This window comes from Camelus bactrianus, chromosome 3, assembly GCF_048773025.1.
Source record: "Camelus bactrianus isolate YW-2024 breed Bactrian camel chromosome 3, ASM4877302v1, whole genome shotgun sequence".
In the NCBI taxonomy this organism is placed as follows: domain Eukaryota; kingdom Metazoa; phylum Chordata; class Mammalia; order Artiodactyla; family Camelidae; genus Camelus; species Camelus bactrianus.
This window is the reverse complement of record NC_133541.1, coordinates 79,979,184-79,995,979: the sequence shown is the minus strand read 5'-3', so window position 1 is coordinate 79,995,979 and position 16,796 is coordinate 79,979,184. Positions and strand designations below refer to the sequence as shown.

The 16,796-nt window shown below is 36.8% G+C and overlaps 1 non-coding gene across 1 annotated transcript; it reads left to right on the top strand.

Moving 5' to 3' along the window:
* The first annotated feature begins 1,390 nt into the window (after positions 1 to 1,390).
* On the top strand, positions 1,391 to 1,474 carry LOC123613308 (small nucleolar RNA Z195/SNORD33/SNORD32 family). Its single transcript, XR_006720688.2, has one exon. It is a non-coding gene; the product is annotated as a small nucleolar RNA Z195/SNORD33/SNORD32 family (small nucleolar RNA).
* The last annotated feature ends 15,322 nt before the right edge of the window (positions 1,475 to 16,796 follow it).

Sequence of the window (16,796 nt, the reverse complement as noted above, 5' to 3'; positions counted from 1 at the left end):
GAAAAAATAAAATCTATTAAACACACACACAAATCCCTATTAGAATGACTATACCAAGTGTTGATGAGGATGTGGAGATACTAGCACTCTCATATACGGCTGACAGGGATGTAAAATAGTACCACTGTGCAAAACAGTTTGACAAAACAAAATCTAATTAAAAAAATAAACTTGTATCCAGAATATATTTTTTAAAACTCTTATAATGCAATAGCAAGAAGACAACCCCGAAAAAATGGACAGAAGATGTGAACACATACTTTATCAAAGAAGGTATATAGATGCCAATAAGCACGTGAAAAGATATGGAACATCGTTATTCATTAGGAAAACACAAATTAATAACTACCAACAAAATATAACTATAGTGCTAAAAGGGCTAAATTTTAAAAGACTTATGATACCAATTACTGGTGAGGGTGCAGAACAACTTAGAAGTCTCATATACTGTTGGCGAAAGTGCAAAATAGTATACTAGTATAGCCCATTTGTAAAACAGCTTGCTTGTTTCACATGAAGATGAATATACATTTACCATACAGCTCAGCAATTCCTCTTCTGGGTATTTATCCTAGAGAAATGAAAACATACGTCCATACAAAGACTTGTATGTAAATGTTTACAGCAGCTTTGTTCTATTAGCCAAAACCTGGAAAGAACCCAAATGTGTATCAACAAATGAATGGACTGCATAGATAAACAAACTATAGTACATCATATGACAGAATTTTACTCAGAAATAAAGGAATGAACTATTGATACATGCAAAGATATCAGTGACTCTCAAAACCATTACGCTAAGTTAAAGAAGCTGGACAATAAAAGCAATATACTATATATTTCATCTATACGGCATTCTGGAAAAAGCAAGACCATAGGGGTGGGAATCATCCCAATGGTTATCAAAGGCTAAAGGATGGCAGAGGAGATTGACTGACTGTAAAGGGGCATGAGTCACTTTTTATGCTGATGAAAATATTACATATCTTCTTTTTGAAGCAAAATCAATTACAATGTGTCAATTTTTGGTGTACAGCATAATGTCCCAGTCATGCATATACATACATATATTCGTCTTCACATTTTTCTAAAGATTATTACATAATATTGAACATAGTTCCCTGTGCTATACAGAAGAAACTTTTTATATATCATGATTATAGTGGTGGTTACATATTTAACAAAACTCACTGAATTACACACATGAGAAGAATAAATTTTATTTTATGTAAAGAATGCCACCAAATACCTTTTTAAAAATGAGGCAAACATTAGAAAGAAAAAAAAAAACACAGTTGCAGGAGAGAGATGATAGGAATTTGAAATACGTTAGTGAAAACATTAAGGCTTTCCCAAGGCACTAAATCTGAAGGACTCTGAAAGATTAATAGAGGCCGGTGATGAGGACTTCTCCCACTCCTGTCACGTTTCCCAACCATGAGATGACTCCACATCCACTACCATCTGAGGCTGCCTGGCTGCCTGCCTACTTGCGGCAGCAGGGGCCTTGCGCTCCACGCCCCGTGAGCCAGCCTGCTGTCCTCTGCCCACAGGCATGCTGCCCCACAAGACCAAGAAAGGCCAGGCCGCTCTGGTCTGCCTCAAAGTGTTTGATGGGATCCCGCCACCTTGTGACAAGGTCTCTAAACCTCTCTCCTTCCCTAACAGAAAAAGTGGATGGTGGTTCCCGCCGCCCTAAAGGTCGTGTGTCTGAAGACTACCAGGGGAGTTTGCCTACCTAAGGTGCCTGGCTCATGAGGTTGGCTGGAAGTGCCAAGCAGTAACAATCACCCTGGAAGAGAAGAGAGGAAGGAAAAGGCCACGATCCATTACCGGAAGAAGCAGCTCATGAGGCTACAGAAGTAGGCTGAAAAGAATATACAGAACAAAATCGACAAATCCACAGAGGTCCTCAAGACCCATGGACTCCTAGTCTGAGCCCAGGAAAACTGACTGTTTATTCTTTAAATAAATAATAAAAGATTGATAGAAATGTATGTGGTAAAGGAGAGAAGTGATGGGTGTGTGCAGAGAGTGTTCCACGTAGGGAGTGTGGTCTGCACAGAGGATTGATGGTAGCAAGAAATAAGGCGCATCCCGACCTGGGGAAATGACAGTAAACCACAGTGGCTGGGCACTGACAGCAGTGCTAGACATAGATAGGACCTAATTTCACAGTATCAAGTACAAAAGGTGGGGTACAGTTTTCCAGTTTACTGAGCTGAATGAACAATGGTATACCTCCTCATGCAGGTACAGCAGCTTTGCAAGAGAAGATCACGAGTCTGTTCTTGTACATGTCAAGTAAAAGTTTCCTGGAGGTGCTACAAATATGACAAATAAGGCAACTGGACAGTTGAGGTTAAGTCATATAAAATTTCTAATAGTCAGCCACCTTGACCTACAAAAGGCAACTCATATGTTTGGATCTAGTAAGTTCCCAGAGCTCCTATTCAACCAAGAGTGATATTAGTACCTTTATTTTAAAAAGAGAAAATGCTGAGTATTCGTCAAATAAAATTATTATAGCAATCACACTTCATAATATAGAGCCATTTATGAAGAATATATAAGATTCAAAGTTGCATATGATGTGAAATATACTTTATGCATCATGTATTTTTGGCAGTAGCTATTAATCAATTCCTTTCGAAACAAATTAAAGTAATTATGATCCATCATAGATGTTGATATAAATAACTAAGGGAATTTGGAAAAGAAGTAATTCACCACTGGAGATTTGCCAATAAATAAATTCTTCAAGTATGACTCATGGTTGCTCCTCTGAGATCAGTTAACTACTTCTGTAAGTCAAACTCCAGCTTCCATAAACTCAAATAACCTGTCAATTTTTTTTCTGTTGTAATATTATTTCATGCAAAATGATACTAATTATTATTTAACTGTAGGTAGGCACATTCTTCACCAACTTCATAACAGAAATAGGTTTTAAGAGATAACTCATAGGCTCCAGATCAAGAAAATAACGTGGGAAGATCCTGAGCTCACATTCTGCCATGGACACAACAAAACTACAACTACCTATTTCCACAACTGTCTCTGTAAACGACCTGGAGACTACCAGAACTGTTCTACAACTCAGGATACAAAGAAAAGGTCATACTGAAATAAAAAGGAGGGGGCAGAGACACAGTCTAATCTGAACCCACACCCCCAGTGTGGTGACCCCCAGATGGTAGGGGAAATCACAACCTTGAAGGTCCCCACTGAGGAGTAAGGGGTCTGAGCCCTGCATCAGGCTCACAGCCCTGGGTACCTGCACCAGCAAGACAAATCCCCAAAATATCTGACTGAATCCCAGCAGAGCTTACATTCAGGAGAGCCAGAGGGCTATGGTAAACGAAGACTCTGCACTTGAAGGGCTCCCACAGAAACTCACTTCCCCCAGTCCAAGCACAGAGGCAGTCTGGGTCATAGGAGAAGGATATTCACTGCCCAATCTTAGGGCATGTGCCAGAGGGGCAGGGATCTGGTGGAACTTTCTCCAGGGACAGAAATGCTGGCAGGAAACTTTTTTTTTAAACGCTCCGTTCACCTAGCTAGCAGGTACCATTTTTCTTACTCTCATCATCTCCATCATTCTAAGCTAATACCTTATGCCCCACTCTGGTGTTCCCCTGAGTACGCACCCTGCCCAACCTATCCATCTGGGCTAACCCCTCCAAAGCAATTCCCACCCTGCCCCACCCAGCAGGCCATCTCGGCCAGCACCAATGTCCCTCCAAATCCTGCTCTGCCTCACCCAGCAGGTAGCCCCACAAACACCAGCATTCCTCCAAAGTGGCTCCCACTCCTGGGATCTATCCCTGCACACCAGCTTACCAGTGACAGCTGAGGCCAGGCCTTATAGACACTTGCATTGGGGGTCAGCCCCATGTATCAGTGCACCTGTAGTAGCCTTGGACAGGCCTCACAGATGGCCAGTCTGAGGACAAGTCCTGCCCACCATGACGTTCACAGCAGTTGCATCTGAGCCTCGCAGCCAGCTAACCTCAGGGTCAATCCTGCCTACCGGCACATCCACGGCAATCATGGCCCAGCCACAAGAGGAATGTGGAAATATTGCTGGAAACTCAGCTGTGCTCCAGACTAGAACCTCTTTACCTATGCTATGGATTTTTAATTTATTTTCTCTTATTTCATGTACACTGCTTTTTTTGGTTACCGTGTATGATGGATATGTATGGAAAAAATGTATTTGGGATAACAATTACAGTTGGTTAATTTGAAAAAAAAACACAGGGGCCCCCACATAGGGGATACCCCTGAAGACTTGGCTCTAGTGACCAAGGGAGACAGCACCACTGGGCCCTACCAGATACCGTCTACATAAGGCTACTCTTTTAAGACCTGGGAATGTAGCTGATGTACATGATACATAGAAACAAAACCAGGGAATTAGGCAAACTGAAGAAACAACAGAATATCATACAATAGAAGAATAAGATGAAACCTCAGAAAAAGAACTAAATGCAACAGAGATAAGCAATTTACCAGATAAAGAGTTCAAAGTAATAGTCATAATGATGCTCACCAAACTTAGGAAAACAATGGATGAACTCAGTGAGAACTTCAACAAAGAGACAGAAAACATAAAAGAGAACCAACCAGAACTAAGGAATACGACTACTGAAATGAAAAATACACTAGAGGGCACCCACAGCCGATTAGAGGATTCACAGGAAAGGATCAGTGATCTGGAAGACAGGATAGTGGAAACTATCCAACTGGAAGATCAAAAAGAAAAAAGAATTTCAAAAAATAAGGGTAGTTTAAGGGACATCTGGGACAACATAATATTCACATTATAAAGATCCTAGAAGGAGAAGAGAGAGAAAGAGGAACAGAAGAATTATTTGAAAAAGTAATGCTGAAAATTTCCTGGTAAAGGAAACATACATCCAGGTCCAGGTAGCAAAGAGAGTTCCAAACAAAGGGAATCCAAACGGACCTACACCAAAACACATTATAATTAAAATCTCAAAAGTTGAAGATAAAACAGAATCTTAAAAGCAGCAAGAGAAATATGACTAGTTACATACGAGGGGTCCCTGATAAAACTATCAACTGATTTTTCAACAGAAACTTTACAGGCTAGACAGGACTGGCACAATATATTCAAAGAGCTGAAAGAAAAAAACCTGAAACCAAGAATACTTTACCTATCAAGGTTATCATTCAAAATTGAAGGAAAGAGTTTCTCAGACAAGCAAAAACTAAAGGAGTTCATCATCAATAAACCAGCCTTATAAGAAATGTTAAAGGGATTTCTTTAAGTGAAAAGAAAAGGCAACAACTAGAAATAAGGAAATTATGAAAGAAAAAATATCACTGGTAAAGGCAAATATACAGTGATGGTAGTGGATCAACAACATATAAACCTAGCGTGAAGGTTAAGAGAAAAAAATAACAAAATCATCTATATCTAAAATAATTAGTTCAGTAGTACACAAAATTAAAAGATGTAAAATATGACATACAAAACATAAAACATGGCGGGGGCTAGTAAAATGGTAGTCCTTTTACAACAAGCTCAAACTTAAGTGATCATCAACTTATAATAGATTGCTATATACACACATTGTTATATATGAACCTTATGTAATCACAAACCAAAGACCTATAAATGGATACACAAAAAATAAAGGGGAATACAAACATAATGCTAAAGAAATTCATCAAATCACAAGGGAAGAGAATAAGAGAAGAAAGAAATGAACTACATAAAAAACCAGAAAACAGGCAAGAACACACAATGGAATAAAGACAATCTCTTCAGCAAATGTTGGACAGCAGCATGTAAATTAGTGAAGCTAGAATACTCCCTCACATAATACACAAAAATAAACTCAAAATGGCTTAAAGACTTAAACATAAGACAAGACACAATAAAACTCCTAGAAGAAAACACAGGCAAAACATTATCTCACATACATCTTAGCAATGTTCTCCTAGGGCAGTCCACCCAAGAAATAGAAATAAAAGCAAAAATAAACAAATGGGACCCAATTAAACTTACAAGCTTTTGCACAGCAAAGGAAACCACACACAAAACAAAACAACAACCTACGAAATGGGAGAAGATATTTGCAAAAGATAAAACTGACAAAGGCTTGATCTTCAGAAAATATAAACAGCTCATACGACTTAAGAAAAAAACAAACAACCCAATCCAAAAATGGGCAGAAGACCTAAACAAGCAATTCTCCAAGGAAGACATACAAACGACCAATAGGCACATGAAAGAATACTCAGTATCACTAATTATCAGAGAAATGCAAATCAAAACTACAATTAGGTATCACCTCACACCAGTCAGAATGGCCATCATTCAAAAGTCTACCAATGACAAATGCTGGACAGGGTGTGGAGAAAAAGGAACCCTCCTACACTGTTGGTGGGAATGCATTTGGTGTAGCCATTGTGGAAAACAGTATGGAGATTCCTCAAAAGACTAAAAACAGACTTATCATATGACCCAGCAATCCCACTTCTGGGCATATATCCAGAAGGAACCCTAATTCAAAAAGACACCTGCACCCCAGTGTTCATAGCAGCACTATTTACAATAGCCAAGACATGGAAACAACCTAAACGTCCACCAACAGATGACTGGATAAAGAAGATGTGGTATATTTATACAATGGAATACTATTCAGCCATAAAAAGATGACATAATGCCATTTACAGCAACATGGATGTTCCTGGAGAGTATCATTCTAAGTGACGTAAGCCAGAAAGAGAAAGAAAAATATCATATGATATCACTTATATGTGGAATCTAAAAAAAAGAAAAAGAAGACAAATGAACCTAAATATGAAACAGAAACAGCTCACAGACATAGAATACAAACTTAATGTTGCCAGCGGGGAGGGGAATGGGAAGGGACAGACTGGGATTTCGAGATTTGTAGATACTGACAGGTATATATAGAATAGATAAACAAGTTTATATTGTATAGTACACGGAAATATATGCAAGATCCTGTAGTAGCTCACGATGAAAAAGAATATGAAAATGAATATATGCATATTCATGTATGACTGAATTGTGCTGTACACCAGAAATTGACACAACATTGTAAACTGACTATAACTCAATTCAAAAAAATTTTAATAAAAAACAATAAAAACATTCAGGACTTCAGATTTACCCTGAAAAAAAGAAAAAACCCAGAAAACAATTAACAAAATGGCAACAAGTACATACATATCAATAATTATTTTAAATGTGAATGGACTAAATGCTCCAATCAAAAGACAAAGGAAGGATGAATGGATTAAAAAAATAAGCCCCATATATATGCTGCTTACAGAAGACTCAATCCAGATCTAAAGTCACACACAGGCCAAAGTGAAAAAATGGAAAGATATTCCATGCAAATGGAAATGAAAATAAAACTGGTGTAGCAATACTTATATTAGACAAAGCAGACTTCAAAACAAAGACTAAAACAAGAGACAAAGAAAGTCATTGAATAATGCCAAAGGGATTAATCCAAGAAGAGGACGTAAACTTGTAAACATCTATGCATCCAACTAAGAGCACCTAAATACACAAAGGTAATATTAGCAGATATAAAGAGAGAAATTAACAGTAATACAATAATAGGAGGAGTCTTTAATACCTCCACCACATCAATGGACAGATCATCCAGACAGAAACTCAGTAAAGAAACACTGGCCTGAAGTAACACATTAGACCCAATGGACTAAATAGATGTACAGTTGACCCTAGAAAAATATGAATGTGAACTGCACAGGTCTCCTTATCTGTGGATTTATTTCATTAAATACATACTACAGCACTACACAATCCGTAGTTGGATGTGGAACTGCAGATATAAAGGGTGGATTATAAAGTTATACACAGATTTTGGACTGTGAGAGAGCTGGCACCTCTAACCCTTGCATTGTTCAAAGGTCAACTGCACACAGAACATTATACCCTAAAACAGCAGAATAAACATTCTTTTCAAGTACACATGGGACATTCCCCAGGACAGATCACATGCTAGGTCACAAAACAAGATGCAATAAATTTTAGGAGATTAAAATCGTATCAATCACCTTTTCTGACCAGAATAAAACCAGAAATCAATTACAAAAAGAAAACTGGAAAAACACAAATACTTGGAGGCTAAACAACATACATGTAAAGAACAGACGGGTCAATGAAGAAATTAAAGAGGAAGTCAAAAAAATACCTTGAAGCAAAAGAAAATGGAAACACAATGTTTCAAAATATATGGGACACAGCAAAAGCAAATCTAAGAGGAAATTTACAGTGATATAGGCCTAACTAAAGAAAGAAGAAAAATCTCAAATAAACAATCTAAGTTTACACTTAAAGGAACCAGAAAAAGAAAAACAAAGTCCAAAGAGAGTAGAAAGAAGAAAATAATAAAGATGAGCAGAAATAAATAAAATGAGACAAAAATAGAAAAAGTTAATAAAACTAAGAGCTAGTTCTTTGAAAAGATAAACAAAATTGATATACCTTTAGCCAAACTCATCATGAAAAAAAGAGAAAAGGCCCAAGTAAATACAAGCAGAAATGAAAGAGGAGAAATTAGAACCAACTCCACAGAAATACAAAGGATCATAAAAGATACTACAAACAGTTACATGTCAACAAATTGGACAACCTAGAAAAAGTGGGTAAATTCCTAGGAACAGACAATCTTCCAAAACTAAATCAGAAGATAGAGAAAATCTTTAGACCAATCACTAGTAATAAAACTGAATCAGTAATTAAAAAAAAAAAATCTCAACAACAAACGTTCAGGACCAAACATCGTCACAGGTGAATTCTACTAAATGTTTAAACAATTAATACATATCCTTCTCAAACTAGTCCAAAAAATTGAAGGGAAAGGAATGCTTCCAAACTCATTCTATGAAGCCAGCATTATCCTGCTGTTCAAACAAGACAAAGATGCTACAAAAAGTAAGTTTACAGTATAATATCACTGATGAACATAGATGTAAAAGATCCTCAACACAATATTAGCAATCAAATTCAACATTATATTAAAAGAATCATACATCATGAGCAAGTGGGATTTATCCCAGGGATTCAAGGATGGTTAATACCTGCAAATCAATCAACATGATATACTACATAAACAAACTGAGGAGGATAAAAATCATTTGATCATCTTAATAGATGAAGAAAAAGCACTTGACAAAATTCAACACCCACTTATGATAAAAACACTTACCAACGTGGGTATAGAGGAACATACCTCAATATAATAAAGGACATATATCACAAACCCACAGCTAACATCATACTCAAAGGTGCTGAAAGCTTTTCGTCGAAGATCAGAAACAAGACAAGGATGACCACTTTCATCACTTTTACTCATCATAGTATTGGAAGTCCCAGCCACAGCAGTCAGAAAAGGAAAAGATGTAACAAGCATCCGAACTGGAAAGAAAGAAGTGAAACTGTCATTATTAGCAGAAGACATGATACTATATATAGAAAACCTTAAAGACTCCACCAAAAAAAAAAAAACAACAAAAAAAAACCATTAGAAATAATAAATGAATTCAGTAAAATTGCAGAGTACAAAATCAATATAGAAAAATATGTTGCTTTTCTATACACTAATAACAAACTACTAGAAAGAGAAATTAAGAAAATGGTCCCATTTACAACTGCATCAAAAAGAATAAAATACCTAGAAATAAATCTAAGGAAGTAAAAGACCTGTACTCAAAAACCTGTAAGACACTGAAGAAGGAAAGTGAAGATGACACAAACAGATGGAAAGATACACTGAGTTCATGGATTAGAAGAATCAATATTGTTAAAATGACCATACTTCCCAAGGCAATCAACAGATTCAATGTAATCCCTATTAAAAGAGCAATGGCATTTTTCACAGAAAAACAAATAACCCTAAAATTTGTATGGAAACTCAAAAGACCCCAAATGACCAAAGCAACGTGAAGAAAGAAGGAGAAAGCTGGAGGTATCATGCTCCCTGATTTCAAACTACACTACAAAGCAATAGTAATCAAAATTACTGGCACAAAAGCAAACACATAGATCAATGGAACAGAAGAGAGAGCCCAGAAAAAAATGCATGCTTATGTGGTCAATTAATTTGTGACAACAGAGCCAAGAATATACAGTGGAGAAAAGACAGTCTCTTCATAAACAATGTTAGGAAAACTGGACAGCCACATGAAAAAGAATGAAACTGGACTACTTTCTTATACTCTTTACAAAAATAAACTCAAAATGGATTAAAGACTTAAACATGAACATAAAGACATTAAACCATAAAATGCCTAGAAGAAAACAGACAGTATCAGTCTTAGCAATATTTTTTTGGATCTGTCTCCTCAGGCGAGGGAAACAAAAGCAAAAATAAACAAATGTAACTATATTAAACTAAAAAAGCTTTGTACAGTGAAGGAAACCATCAACAAAAATAAAAAGGCAACCTGCTGAATGGGAGAAGACATTTGCAAATGATATATCCAATAAGGGGTTAATATCCAAAATATATGAAGAACTCATGCAACTCAATGTAAAAAAAATCTAATTAAAAAAGGAGCAGATGACCAGAACAGACATTTTTCCAAGGAAGACATACATGAAAATATGCTCAACATCACTAACCATCAGGGAAATGCAAATCAAAACCACAATGAGATATCACTTCACACCTGCCAAAATGGCTATTATCAAAAAGACAACAAATAACAAGTGCTAGCAAGGATGTGGAGAAAAGGGAACACTTGTGCATTATTGGTGGGAATATAAATTGGTGCAGCCACTATGGAAAATATTATGGAGTATCCACAACAAGTTAAAAATTAAACTAACATAGATAGAGCAATTCCACTTCTGAGTACTTATTCAAAGAAAACAATAACACTCATTAGAAAAGATATATGCACCCCCAAGTTCATTGCAGTATTATTTACAATAGTTGAGACACAGAAGCAACCTAAATACCCGTGGGTGGATGGATGGATGAAGAAAATATGGCTAAATATACAATGGAATATTATTCAGTCATAAAAACAATGAAATCTTCCCATTTGTGACAACTTTGGTGGATGTAGAAGGTATTATGCTAAGAGAAATATGTCTGACAGTGAAAGACAAATACCATATGATTAAACCTATATTTGAAAACTAAAAAACAAAACAAACAAACAAAACAGAATAGACTCACAGAAAACTGGAGATTGCCAGAGGGGAGGCAAGGTGGGTAAAAGAGGTGAAGGAGATTAAGAGGTACAAACTTCCAGTTGTAAAATAACAGTTTTGGGGATATAATATGCAGTAAGGGAATACAGTCAGTCATACGGTAATAACTTTGTATGGTAACAGATGGTTACTAGACTTACCGTGGTGCTCATCTGTAATGTATATATATGTTGAATCGTCGTACAACTGAAACTAATGCAGTATCATATGTTAACCATAGTTCAATAAAAAAGCAAAAAATAAAGACTGTTATGAAGGGGAAAACAAATGCATGACCTATTAAATCAGAAGCACACCATTTGATCTATAAATATGCCATTTTCATTACGTTGGCAAAGATGGGAAAAACATTACAAGTCACATTTGAAAAATCAGATCCATTTCAAGTTATAGTATTTTCTCTCTCTGTCTTGCCTATCTTGCTTTAGATCATTACAAATTCATGGTTAAAACTGTCCAAGGGTACCAACCTATAAAACCAAATATATTCTTCCTGGTGTAACCAGCAACTTCCAGTTGAGTCTTATTTGAGATCATTTATCTTATACATCGATAGAAACCATTTTCATACTACATCAGGAAAGACTTGAATTGCTTTGAGAAATAAGTTTTCTATCTGCCATTCTATGGTAACAAGTAGAATTATCAAACCAAAGTGAAAGTCAAAACATAATTTATGTGTAACTCTTTTGCCATTATGTTTAGCAGTTATACATTTAACAGAACAAGACTGGAAATCTGGTTATTTGAGTTCTGTCTGTGCCCAGACTGGCTTTATGTACTGACATCTTTTACACCCTCAATAAACTAGTTAATTAAAAGTTAGCTAACATCTAAATTTCTTTCTTTTTAAAAAATTCTATGGCATTCTGAAAGTCTGCAAAAATAGGAAAATACAAACTTGAGATGATTATATTAGTACTGCTCTTCTGTAACTTTTCCACCAAAGTTACTCCAATGGAAAAGATGAAGGTATATGTTCTTCCTATGAAACCACCCTATGGGCTGGTCAGGGGCAAAGCCTGAGGCAGCTTTTTTTCTTTTAATTTCTAGCTTTATCTTTAAATCCATTTCCCATTGCATTCCATAATGTATCTATATCGCATTTAATATAAAAATAATGTATTTTATAAAACTTAAAGCACAATTAACACTCTAGCAAGGTATATTATGTTTATTGAATGAAATTAGTTATACCCCAAGGACCACCTTAAGATCCATAGCCCATTTTGAGAAATATACACAAGCAGCAGAGAAAGGGCATTTATGCCAGGGTTGACACCTCAAGTGTTATGAGGCTGGGCAGGAAACAGAAACAAGTGGCACAGTCATGCAGAAACAGTCATGCAGTAGGCTGTGGTTGGGACCACGACAATCTTTGGATGACCTAAAGGAGCAGTTGCTACTCAGCTCCAACACGTTTTGTCCAGTGTGGCCAAATATTCTGATTCTTCAAGGGAGGTGAAAAGATGAATTTTACGTGAAATTCCTCCTCTTTGTAAAACATAATGCAGACAAAATAATACAGTTTAGGTGGCCAGACTCAGCGCAAACTCCACCTGGTTTTGAGTCCTTGGTGCCTGCTTCAGGAAATGAGTTCAATTACACAGCAGAGAGAGCATCTCCATGGAGAATGGGGTAGAAAAACATTTTCAAAGGGTCAAACTGAAGGCTATGGACTTCTGAGGGCAACAGAGGAATTTTCTTCCTTTCAGTCAGATCATTAAAAGCAGAAAGACAGCAATTTTTTACAATCATCATAGGTAGCTTAGCCTGCAGGCAGAAGACTGGATCAGACAGACTCTGGAGACTGACTTCCAGGTTGATGGGAAAGTCATGCATTTTATGTTTGCATTTAACCTTGGTATAATGACAACATATTTGAAAGCCAGGTCAAAAGCTATGGCATATAAATGAAATATATTTAAAAGCCACATGAGTATTACATACACCAATCTACGGTCCATATAGCACACTGTGGTATGAGTGTTTCAACTTTGCAGTCATGGCAGAAAGAAAACAAGGGAGTGACCACAGACATTCAGAAGGTGCTCTGGCACCCACAGCTAGTCCATATGATTCTTTTACTGAACATTAACAATCTCACAGTGAACCAACCTCAGACAAGATTACTCAGAGACCATGGACTAAATGAGACAAAACTAGGCCACTACATAATTTTCTTCTAAGCAGGGACGAAAATCAAGGTCACTGTGGCACCCACAAAATGCCAAACACCCACCTCTCCTGGCTAAGATGAGTGATGGCTAGCTCTTTACCAGTTACAGCCCTGTGCTCATTCTATTCCCCACCTCTCTACAGGCAAAATTTAGATAGCCAATCATAGAACTGCCTTTGCTTTCTGACAGCCAGTTTAGAGAAAAGCCCAGCTTCCTCAGATCCTCTCTTTTTAACATCCTCTTATGAAGACACCAGTATTTCTCCATGGTGTGTGTTCTCCATCGTAATGGCTAATGAATTCAACTTGTTTTACTGCACGTGTGTTCATGCTGGTCTTTGTCTGAAGGGCACTGACCCAAGTGCACGATCAACATGATTTACCACACAATCAATCCATTCAGGTCAAAAGGTGATAACTTTGAAGGTGGCTGATAAGATTCTGCCCAGCCATAATGCACCTTCCCTGCCACGTACGGTCATGTCCAACTTCATTCTATTTCTGCTCCTTTCCTGTGCTTGATTAGGCAATTTTTCCGACTCTGATTAATGCAGAGGGTTTTGCAGGCCTTCCTGAGATTCATTATTCAGACAGCAGATAACCAGTGTCTACACGTTTACTCTTTACATGACCTTACTCAAAAACCCAATGAAGTATAAACATTCCTCTTAAAAAGATCAAATTGAAAGTAAAAATAGCACTGTGGGGGAAACAGACTTCAAGGAAGGCAATGCATGATGTGCTGTTTTCCACCTTCTCTTTTAGCTGCATAAAACACAAGTAATAAAATTCCAAAATGCTATTAAGCATGGCATTTAACAGGAAAATGTATTCTGCTTTGTGTGGCTTCAGAAGACAACAAATGGAGTCATGTCTAGAACAGGATGTAATCTGGCAAATTTGTAGACACAAGGGAATAATTATATTCAGTTTGAGTAAATGAGTGTTAAGACTGTGAAATGTAAAACCAGGACAACCAACATTATTAGAAGCCTGCAGCTTTTCTTCGACATAAACTCTGATAGCAATACAGAGACAGGTGTGTAGACAGTTGCTTCCAATTTGAAATAACATGAGAATTGTTAAACATGTATTATGGATTTTAAAACAGAAATGTGAAGATAAAGCCAGAACAGTGACCCATAATCCTGCTGATCTATGAAATGTAACTAATATACACACCTAAGAAATCCAAACAAAATAGAAAGCTACAAATAAAATGTCTACTCTTCTCTCTTGTTTCTAAACTGTTTCCCTTAATATAACCATTATGATTTTTATGTATCCTTTGAAAATGAGATACTTCAGTGAGATACCACAACACTTATTAGAAGAGCTTAAAAAATGTAGTATAATTCCAAATGCTGGTGACTGCAGAGAAACTGAAACTCTCACCCATTGCTGGTTAGAATGTAAAATGGTACAGCCATTCTGGAAAACTGTTCGGCAGTTTCTCATAAAATTAAATATGTACTTACTATATGACCCAGAAATCACACTCTTGGGCATTTAACCAAAAGAAATGAAAACTTGTATTAATACACACACAAAAATACCTGTGTGAAAATATTTATGGAAGCTTTCTTTATAATAGCAAAAATTGGAAACCTAGATGTCTTTGGGTGAATGGTCAAACAAATTCTGTACATCCATATAATGGAACATACTCAGCAATAAAAAAGAACAAACTATTTGTACGTGCAACAACTTGAACGGTTCTCCAGGGCATTATGCTTAGTAAAAAAAAAAAAATCAGCCTCAAAAAGTTGCATACCATATAATTCCATTTATATAACACCTTCAGAATGATAAAACTCTAGGCTAAGAACATATTCGTGGTTGTTAGGGTGGGTGGATACAGAAGGGTGGCAGGAAGGAGGTTCTTTGAACTAATGGAATAATTCTGTATGTTCATTGTGGTGGCAGCTACACAACTCTGTATATGGGATAAAGTTGCATGGAATCACACACACACACACACACACACACACACACACACAGGAATGTATGTAAAAACAGTGAAAACTGAGTAAGATCTGCAGCACTGCACCAATGCTAATTTTGTGGTTTTGATGTTGTACTACAGTTATACAAGATGGTACCTTTGGGGGATGCTAGATGAAAGGTATTCAGGTCCTTCTACTCTATCTTTGCAACCTCCTGTAAGTCTATAATGATTTCAACATAATTTTTTAAAGTTACATATATACCAACTGTAAAATTAGGATACTTTTGACTATTACTAGTATAAAATTCTAATTCAGCTGGCTTAAAAAATAGAAATATCTTATTATCTCATCGAACAAGAAGAATGCAGATAGGTTAGCTCTGGGACCAATTAAGTAAGTGCTCATCAACATCATCAAGGACCCAGGATTTTTTAATATTTCTGCTCTGTCATTGTCGGCACATAAGCTCGGTCTTTGGGCTAGCCTGTATCATGGATCCAAGATGGCTATCCAAGTTAGAGTTACCACATCTGGTGACACAGGGACCATTTCCTACTAGTACCTCTTTTCGTCATAGAGGCCAAAATTTATCAGAAGCCCTCCTGCTAACTCTGTCATGTCTCATTGGCAGGGTCACATATCAACTCCTAAAGCAAATGCTGGGGCTAGGGGAGTTGGAAGGATTGTCAAGGCCAGGTAAAGGTAAGCAGCAATGGAACCACCATGACTGACCAGTCATGATCCACTCCAGGGGTTTCAAAAGAAGATTAATGTCTACAAATAAGAGTTAAATAAGTTAATGCGCATGCACACAACAGAATTTTTCAAAGGGACAGCAAATAATATTTGTGTTAATGGGCTGAATATTTGAGTCCCCTCAAATGCATGTTGAAATTCTAAGCCCCAAGGTGATGGTATTAGATGGTGGGGATTTGGGGAGAAAATTAAGTCATGAGGGTGGAGCCCAACTATCTATAAGCCAGAAAGCAAGGCCTCACTAGACACTGGATCTCCCAGCACCTTCATCTTGGACTTTTCAAAGTCCAGAATTTTGAGAAAGAAGTGTTTGTTATATAAGCCTCCAGTCTATGGTGTCTTTATTAAAGCAGTGCAAACTGACCAAAACAGTTGGTACTTTCTAATTCCTTGCTTTTCATCCTTTCCTTTAGAAACTCTATTTTATTCAGGAAAATACATAATTTATTTGATTAATAGGCAACTTTCCATACTTTTGATGCAAATCAAAACTACAATGAAGTATCACCTCACACCAGTTAGAATGGCCATAAATAAAAAGCTCACAAATGATAAATGCTGGAGAGGGTGTTCAGAAAAGGGAACACTCCTGTATTTTTGGTGAGGAATGTAGTTTGGTGCAGCCATTATGGAAAACAATATGGAGATTCCTTAA